This window comes from Triturus cristatus, chromosome 8 (assembly GCF_964204655.1).
Source record: "Triturus cristatus chromosome 8, aTriCri1.1, whole genome shotgun sequence".
Lineage (NCBI taxonomy): Eukaryota > Metazoa > Chordata > Amphibia > Caudata > Salamandridae > Triturus > Triturus cristatus.
The window spans coordinates 1,382,193,264-1,382,203,226 of record NC_140591.1 but is presented as its reverse complement, the minus strand read 5'-3'; the positions used below and the strand labels follow the sequence as shown (position 1 = coordinate 1,382,203,226).

The 9,963-nt window shown below is 41.0% G+C and overlaps 1 long non-coding RNA gene across 1 annotated transcript in view; it reads left to right on the top strand.

Moving 5' to 3' along the window:
* Positions 1 to 1,968: 1,968 nt before the first annotated feature.
* LOC146805792 (uncharacterized) overlaps positions 1,969 to 9,963 on the top strand; it is a 31,007-nt gene continuing 23,012 nt past the window's right edge. Inside the window, exon 1 of the long non-coding RNA XR_014967512.1 lies at positions 1,969 to 2,004. This is a non-coding gene — a long non-coding RNA (uncharacterized LOC146805792). The remainder of the gene's footprint in view (positions 2,005 to 9,963) is intronic.

The following is a 9,963-nucleotide window of genomic DNA, read 5'->3' as shown; positions in this document are numbered from 1 at the left end:
CTGAAAGAAGTCTGAAGTCAGGGATCTGAAGAAGTTCTGAAGTCCGGTCTGAATGAACACTAAGCTATATCACACAAAGTCTCTGGGTAACACCCCTTGTGTGCCTTATCATCGGGGGTTCATTGTTCTAGTCCATTTCTCATGTTGCAGACTGTAACATCAGTGAGTTATCCCACAGTGGGCTTGGGAACAACATCTCCTTCTCACATATAAGGTAAATTGCAACACTTGCTCAAAAGGATTTTCAGTTGACGCTCTGGTTCCTCCTGTATGTTTCGTCAAGGGCTCCTTCTCAGGCTCTCTCCTCTATCTATAGTACAGTAATGTATCTATTCTGCAACTAACAATGCATGTAAATACCTGTAAGAAATATCATGTTAGCAGAAAATGAAAATCAGCATTTATGCAGCATGGTCAAATAGAGGCTAAAATTATCAGGACAAGTTAAATCATAAACTCAATGATGCCCAATTAATATGTGTGCGCACATTTAAACACAAATGAATATAACTTTCTAGTACATTAGATTCTCGTTACATGTAACATTCAGGAAATCTGATCAAATAATCAAGTGTCAGTATGGATAAAAACTACATTTTAATCAAATAAATGAAATATTAATGCACACATCACATAAACCTTTTTATCGTTTAAGTGAAATCACATTCTACATATATGAGGAGGGTTTCTATTTTATTTGCTAATCAACAAATGTAATTTAAAGTATTAAAGCACTCATGCTGAAAGTCAAACTTCATCTTTATATTAAATACATTACCTAATAAGAAAGTATGGTTCATTATTTTCTTGTTTAGTACACTTAAACACACAGTTTAGGAAAATGTGCTAATCCTACAGTGAAAGCACTCTTTAATAATTATGTCAAGTGCAACACTTACAGGAATCCATTAAGCCACACAAGAAACATGTGCTCAGTGGACATTCATGCCATGCAACTACTAGGTACTTGTGACACATTTGTGATGAATAAAAGGGTGGACAACATTGCGCTGCACCAATCCCCCTGATGGCAAATCAAGCCATCACATCAATGTCAGGTAGACAAATCACAATCTGGTTGACTTCATCATTTTTCTTCTGGAATCCCCCAGAAGTTTCATGTCATCATAGTATTTGATCTGCCTATCTTCCGGAGATATAGCTGATCTTTTTCTCTTCACTCCCTCTGTCACTTGTGTACGTTTGTATTCCTTATAGATTACTAACAGAATTAATCCACAAAGAGCGATTATCACTAAGGGTATTAGAATGCTTCCAACAATTCCATTTTCCTAGGTTTCCAAACCATCTGCATATAGCAGAAAATCTATTCCCTATTGCTTCCCAAGCACCTGTTGCTGCTAACCCTTTCAAATCTTTCTTTAAGACAGTAATGTTACTGGTGTATTCAAGTCCTTACTTTTATCTGGAATGTAAGTACAGTTTTCTCTAACATTGTTGAACTTTCAACATTTGGAAGACTCTGCCCTCTTTTGCGAAAAGGACATCTAATGCAAGTTGATTCTGCAAAATCATGGATCTTATAGCAACCATTTCAGTATCTATAACTATAAATCCTCTAGCTGTACTAGTAGATAACCAATCGATAACAGTAGAAAGCTTTCTAATCTTGTGCGAGTATCACTCCTACAGATGGTATTACAGCACCAAAAGTGTAACCTGCAATTTCACTAGCACCTTGTTAAAACTCGTTTTTTTCCACTACTTCCAAGGTATTGGAGGTTCACTATGAGTGGGAAAAAATGGTAAAAGAACAATCTATCATAAGAATCAAATATAATGAACAAAAATAAAATCCAAAATAACAATCTAACACAAAAAACACTGTAATTTTGTTCTTGCACTCTGTTCCTTTAAATGTTTCTGCTTACAGTCACTCCTCTAATTGTCAAACAGAACGTTCACAGCCATAATAACCAGTTGAGTCACTGCTTCCTCAATCCTTAGGAAAGTTGCATGAAAGCAGAGTAGAAACAGTATGAGGTAAGATGTATTCATTAGTCTTTCCTTTATTTGCTTCTGTACATTTGTTCTGTGTTTTAACCGGCAATTTAGAGAACCTGCAACCTTAGTTTAAGAATGTGACATAATGCTTCATTTCCGTTTACTTTAACAGGCCACAACAAGGTGGCCGTGATGTATTTAAATTATTTATGCAGAGACAGCTCAAGAAATAAATGCTCCCATCGGAAACGCGCTGAACGGACTAGCGCTGTAGCTGCCTCAGCGTATTATCTGGTCTACGTGTGAATGCGCTGAGGTGGCTTGAGATAAACAGCGCGTCAACGGAGACATGCTGAAGGGCTCATGCTGCAGCTGTCCTTATTGTTGTGCTCAGATCAAGTAAGAGTTGCGCCCCAGGGCTCACCTGGACTATTAACTCTCGCGTGTCAGTTCCATGCCACATAATCTTGCCTTGTAACCATTACACCCGCAGGAAAATAAAATCTAAATTGCAGGATTTGTTTACACAAGAAACGCATCGCACGTACCTTGAGTCTTTATGAGGTTTTAAAACTGCTTGAATGCCTCATCCGTGTACGCTGGTGTCTTATATCATTTTCAGTCTTCCTTGATTAATCCAGGGGTGAGGATGCCTCGATGTCTGTCCCCTGCACAGACAGTCGTCACTCGTCGCCATGTAAAGAAGCTCTGCACACAAGTTTCTTCTTCCTTTAACACTTTTTTTGCATCTCATCCCCAGTTAGAAACAACGGTCTATCTTAATTCCTTCATCTCATCCTACTCCCCACATTCCAACATGATGCCACCCGTATATATAGCTGCCATTCCACCCTTCAGAACTCTACACAGCTCTCTTTGTTCCTCCATGTTGTTTCTTTATTGAATCATCAATTTGTCCCACATGATAACATTTTTAAAAGACACATGTAACATGTCCCTTACCACCTGTAAAATGCATTCTTCAAACTAGTGTAATAGATTCCAGGAAAAACAGGATCCGCTCCATCTAGGTATAATCCCCAGTTTTCTCTAACTTCAAATGTATGGTCACTTTCACTAGTTCCTACAAAATGTTTGTCATCTTTAGCCTATTCTGGTACTTTTGAATGATTCATTGCTTTGGCCAAAATGTTTTTTCTTCTGTCTTCTACTGAATTTATGAATTTCTTTTCTACATCTGTTAAAGAACAAGTTAAGATGTCTATGTGCATAAGCACTGTCCTGTCATGGTGAGTCTAAATGCATGTCCCACTATCTCAGTGTTTTTAGCATCCGACTGTCTATCCAAGTGCTTTCCATGAAATACGCTGCTGGTAACTCCATATGTCAAGGGAAGTTAAGTAATCCCCTCAGCAATTGATGCAGGTAATTGCATACAAACGTAGCAATCTCTAGCATCCATAGCGTCAACATATTCATAAAGCAATTTCAAATAAACATTCAAAGAGTAATCTCTTCTAGAAGCACCTACATGTAATTCTTTTTCATCTATTGCAGGCATACTATTGTCAGTGTGAAATGGTGCCACGTGTAGATCTAAGCTCTTCTACTTGTATAGGATGTGGTAAACTCAGAAATACAAGTAAAGCAATTAGCACTAAGGTCACAACAACAAACAGTCACACACATATTCGTCTATGTCGATTAGTGTTTGTGTTAGGCTCCATCAGTTTTTTGATGAGAGACCGTTTAAATCAGTTTCCACTTGCACAAATAGCAAAGCAAAGTTCAAAATGTCTTTTCCAGCAAGATATGTACAATGATCTTCGTGAGACTTCCTTAGCCCTACTCCATGTTCTTCTAAGTGACAACCTTATGCTCTCAGTAGGAGTTTTTCCCTATTGCACTACTCCATCAACCTACTTTATTTTACATACTGCCATATTGAAATGGTGGTTTTGCATGTTTTAAAATTGATCTTATGGTTTACAGAGTTCACTTCTCTAATTTTGGATTCATCTATGTTATCAATAGCTGGCTCTGAACAAGGGAGCTTGTGCAGGTCAGCAGGGGTTGCTGGACCCAGGTCTGTATTTTAATTCACCCTCACATTCAGAATGCTTAAAATTCACTGAGCAGCACTTCGGCACGCCCCCAACACATCACCGGATGCCTGGGTACAAAACCGGATCTACAATGCCGGTCCGTGCTTGATTCGTGCTCAGTGCCAGCCCCCCTGCCCGTTTTGCCTCCCACTAAGCAGTCCATGTCTGATACTCATGCGACAAACTTTACGCTCTAATGAGGTCAGGTAAGACTTGCATAGGTCCCACACTAATACTGTTAGATACAGCAGCAGTAAATTGTTGTCCAGTCTGTAATCTCTCATTGTCTAATCTCAAGATTGCTGCACTCTGCTCGTTTAAACACATAGGCGTTCAGTCCACGCCAACAAATGTCATCAAGTGTATGCTTATTAACGCTCGGTCACTCATCAATACTTTGTATACTCAGACTCTGAACCTCGCTTTTATTACCGAGACCTAGGAAGATGCTTCATCTGACCAAGATCTGATCATGGCAACCACTCCCCCTGGATTTACTATATTCAGATTAGAAACAGAATCCTACTATCAATGGGTCGACTCCTGCAAAGTATTAGCCCCTCAAAAAAAACACAGCAATACTAGATCAGCTCCCTCAGAACCTTGGTTTGATGAAAACTTTAGGCTTCACAAAGAACTGTACAGAAGACTTGAAAGGAAATGGCGCTCTAAATAAAAACCTGATGATAAAACTGCCTACCAGGGGGCCATTCAGACATATAAGGAGATGCTGCATTAAGCTAAATAAATTTAGTTATTTTATTAACAAAATCCAATCCTCCCTAAACATACCTAAGGAGCTCTTCAACACAATAGTGAAACTTAGTCAGCTGCCAGAAACAAGAAACATGTTGGCCGACCAATCTTTCTGAGATAAGTCAGAAACGTTCTTTCAAAGCAAGGTCAAAGTATTTACAATACATTTTTAAATAATCACCCACTCGGCTCCACCTCTAATGAGACGGCCACTGATGCAGGCATGGCCTGTGATACTATGCCCCTCACAGTTTCTACCAAGGGAACAAGTAACATGTCTGTTTCCCAGGTGACTGATTATTCGACTGATTCTTCGACTGCTAGAGCTCTACTTGTGTCTTTCACCCCTCTCTCGTGGAGCAGGCTTAAACATTATTTAGCCAAATTAAATCTGGCTCTCCCCTGGACCCATGCCCTTCCAAAATCCTTCATCTAGCCCCGGAGATTATCCCAGGACACCTCCTGACCATCTTTAACAGGAAGTTATCCTCAGATTATTTTCCAGAAATTGGGAAAATGGTGTCAATTCTGCCTCTTCTAAAAAAACAACTTAGACAGTGGTAATCCCAACAACTACAGGCCCATCTCATGGCACCCTTTCCCTGCAAAAATGGTGGGAAAAGCCATAAATGCTGAGATTTCACTCTTTATCCAGAAGAACGTGCGGTTGGATCAGACCCAATCTGGCATTAGAAGCCAACACAGCACCGAGTTAGCTTTTGTCACTGCCTCAGAACAAATCAGAAAAACTTTAGATGATGGAGGAAATGCTGTCTTCATTTTGTTAGACCTCTCTGCAGCATTTGACATGGTTAATCACAGCCTCCTTATTGAACGTCTTTTCTCTTTAAGTATCAGGGACCAGGCCCTCAAGCTCCTTCATCTATTCCTTTCGGCTGGGAACAGTTTGTTGAGTTAAACGGCTACAAATCCTCCCCTTTTACCTTGCCTTGTGGGGTCCCTCATGGCTGTGCCCTGAGCCCAACTCTTTTCAACATGTATGTTATCCCTTTGGCCAAATTGATTAAAATCCAAGTGGTATCATACACAGACAACACACATGTTGTGGTGTCGGTGACTGAAAACCACGACACGACTGCATTCCGCTTTCACGACTGCATGCAACTAGTCGGAAGGTGGATGACAAGTAACTGTTTAAAACTTAACTTGGACTAAACCAAGGTTTTGCTTTTTGGGAGGATCACAACTTTCTGGTCCCCCAAATGGTGGCCTCAAGAACTTAGGGTACTTTCGACCCCGGTCACCAAATGCAAAAATCTAGGAGTCCATTTTGATAATAAGCTCTCATTTGAAGGGCATGCGAATTCCATTACCTCATCTTGCTTTGTCATGTTCAAGACCCTTCTAAAAATATTTCCTTTCATCCCTACAGACCTATGTAAAGCAATGATAAGTGCACTTATTTTTTCGAAAATAGATTATTGCAGTGTTTGCCTTCAGACAAAAAAATCCCTAGACTACTCCTGGAGATCCCTAAACACCAATTGGTCTCTCATCTTCTTCCTGCACTCCACTGGCTCCCGGTTAAAAAATGGGTGGAGTTCAAATCCCTATGTATTGCATTTAAGGCACTGCATAATGACAGACTTAAATCTCTCAGGCAATATTTACTAGGGTATGTACCAAAAAGATCCTTACATTCTACTTCTTCTGCCAACTGTGTTATACCAAAGGTTAGGAAAGCAACCTGGGGCAGCAGAAGTTTCATATCAAATCAATTCCGGAGAGAAGAAACAGAGAGACTTCCCCGTGGGAACATTTAAGATATTGTTGAAGATTACCGCCAAGCGCCTCCTCACAGCTTGTGCCGCTTTAATTGGGTCGGGAGGAGACTAAGATACAATCAGATATGTGAACAACATTTTGATCCGCCACCGGCTCCACGCCGTCTTCAGCATGTCCCAAGAGTGACAGTTGATATATGAACGATTGAGTTTCGACTAGTGGAGAAGCAATTTTGGTCCTGATGAGAATCCCCACATCTGGAGGGATTCGAAACGCGTAGACCACCGTGTTTAGGCCAATCAAGCATTAAAACCTTATATACGTCGGCAATTCAGACTAATCTATTTTGTTGATGGCTTTTTCTCGGTTTTTGGACTAAGTGTTGTGGAAAACAATTTGAAAAAGGAGTTTGAGTGGATGTATGATTGGAAGTGAAGAGTGGTGTGACTGGTGTGTAGTGATAGTCTGACAGTGTTGGAGTCTTTGATTGAGTGAATATGTTTGTTGAGAGTGTGCACAAGTGAAGTTGGATGGAAAGTGAAGTAGTCTTTTTTCAGAGTGTGAGGGAAAATGGTGGTTTGTCTTATATGTTTCAAAAAGTTTTTTGATAAAAATGTAAAAATGTCGACAATGTTTTGTGTTGTTGTCAAAATTCTAATGTAAATTGTGAAACATTTGGGATTAAATCCAACGGAAACAGTGGTTGTTGTGACATTGGTTTTGTTTCAATGCGCTATGAATAGAGTCTGAAGGCAGTTGCAGCACTGGCGTTTTTTTGTTATTTGAAGTTTCATATATGGCACATCTAGGCTATGGAACACCATGCCACTTGAGCTATAAAAAAATCTAACCTGCTTGCCTTTCGCAAGGCCCTAAAAATGTTGTTGTTTTATACAGATAGGCTCTGCTGTTCTATTTAAGTTCCTGTCCACCATGCTATTCTCCCTGCTCCTTCCTAAGTCTTAGTGCCTAGACACCTCCGGGTAGTAGACGGCTCTACAGATTCATATTTCATTTAATTTCCTTCACCAACCTGGGCCTTGGTACTCTTCTCTGCAGTTTGGACACAGTTATTAAGTTCTGTCTCTAATAAATGTGCAATTCAAACTCACTTATGATCATTTGCAGGATAAATTAACTCAGTCTGTTTAGTGCAATTTCAAAACTCAGTTCAGCAACAAAGTTCAGTTCAAGGAGGCTCAATTGTACGCAAAATGTTATAGCAAAAGGTGAAAAATGCTCTCTCCCAGGCATTTGCAGCTAGGTAAGTCTATTCAGGTGAGGAGTGCCTCCGACAGAGTGCTCTAGCTCTCTTTGTTCTCCTTACTGTTAGTCCTTCCTCATCACTGTCACTTAGTTCAAATCCTTCAGTATCTTCTGGGAAAGTGTATGGTAAATGCACTTCAGACAGGCAGAGTTTTCCTCTCTCCTGTCTTCTTGGCCACCGGTCTCCATGTGCAACTCGTGTTACTACTGCAGTAGGCCCTTCCCCAGGTCTGAATCTGGTGCAGTCAACACTACAGGGGGAACCTTTCTGTACCGACTTCAACTGCTGACTCTCTCAGACCACCCTCAGGCCAGTGTTGTCCCAGCTTCTTGCTGATCCTCAACAGCTTGACTAACCTGTTCCCTCTGTCTCACTGTAATCACTGGCAAATCAGGAACCAATGCTGTTATATAATCAAGGGAACAAGTGACTGCGAGTTATACGCGCATGCACCCAATTGGAGAGATCTCTGCATTTCACAGCAGTTGTGGTGACCAATTTCACTTGGTACGGTCCACACCACCGAGGCTCCAAGCATGACTTGCGCACGTGCTTCTTCGTCATAACCCAGTCACTGGGACTGAGGTCATGGCACTACTCCTGTAACCTCTTAACCTCCCCCCAAGTATCAACTGCAGTAAACAACAGATTGCAATTTGTAGCATCCAAATTTTCATTGACATACTCTCCATTAAAAGTGCAAGAATTTAGAGCACAGTATCTCACTGTTTCATTGGAATACCTATTTTCCACTGTCACATAGTTAGTGCCAACTCGATGTGTGGCACACTTCACCACTGCAACCTGCGCAGGTAATTGTAGAGCCTGTAACAAATTTCTCACGCTTTCACCATTGTGGATTGGCAATTCCGAAGAGGTCATAAATCTGCATTGGTACCGTAACTGCCCAAAGTCATGAACGACACCAAAGCTGCACTGACTATCAGTGAAAATTGTCACTTCCAGCTGTTCTGAAACACAGCATACTCTAGTGAGAGCAATCAATTTTATCACTTGTGCTGAAAATACTCCTTGAAGCCAGAAGGCTTCGACATACCCAACACATAACAGACTGTGTAGGCATTTCTCAGGTTTCCATCATGGTCTCGTAAGCAGGAGCCATCAACAAATAGCACATAATCTAATTCAGTTAGTGGCACATCTTGTATGTCAGGTCTCGGATTGGTGTATAGTTCAGTAACATCAAGACAGTCATGCTCAACTTCCTCTTCAACAATTTAATTTCCAGGAACAGGCAGTAAGGTAGCTGGTTTTAGTTCAGTACTTCTCAATGTTAGATTCTCATCTCCAAGCATGACTTGCTTATACTTTATAAGCCAACTATTTGTAAGGTGTTGTGTCCTGGTATGTGTTAACAATATCTCCACGGAATGGTGAACAAAAACTCTAAGTGTGTGACCCATAACAATGCTCTTGCACTGCTCGATGCTGATACTAGTGGAGGCACCAGCTTTAAGACTGCAGGGCAAAGCAGCAGCTACAGGATCAAGTGTGGCAGAAAAATGTGCCACAGGTCTGCGTGCATTCCCATGCATTTGGGTTAGCACTGAGAGAGCACAACCCTCCCTCTCACTGCAAAGCAAAGCAAACCATTTAGTATAATCAGACATTTCCAGTGCCAGTGAATGGCAGAGACATTCTCTCAGCTCTGAGACGGCATGCATGCAGCTGTCGTCCCATGGTACCAGATCTGACACTTCTTAGTGTGTTAGCCTCTGTAAATGCTTGGCTATTAGGGAAAAGTTGGGAATCTACTGTCGACAGAAGCCCACCATTTCAAAGAACATTCAGACTTCTTTCTGTGTTGTTGGCGGATTTATTCTCAGAATCACAGAGATTCTCTCTTGTGACACCTTCCCTGCTCCTTTCTCAATGTGATGTCCTAGGTGCAGGACTTTTTTCTTATAGTGCTGCAATTTTGTTAGGGCACTTTATGTCTATTCTCAGCTAAGTGGTTCAACAAGGCGATTGTGTCTCTCTTGCAAGCCTCCTGTGTATTTGACGCCACCAGCAAGTCATCAATGTATTCAACTAAAGCTGAGTGATAGGGCATCACAAGGGCTTTAGATTCTTTTTGAATATCTGGTTAAAATTCAGTGGTTCTCTGTATACCCATGTGGGACTCAGCACCTTGCCAAGACA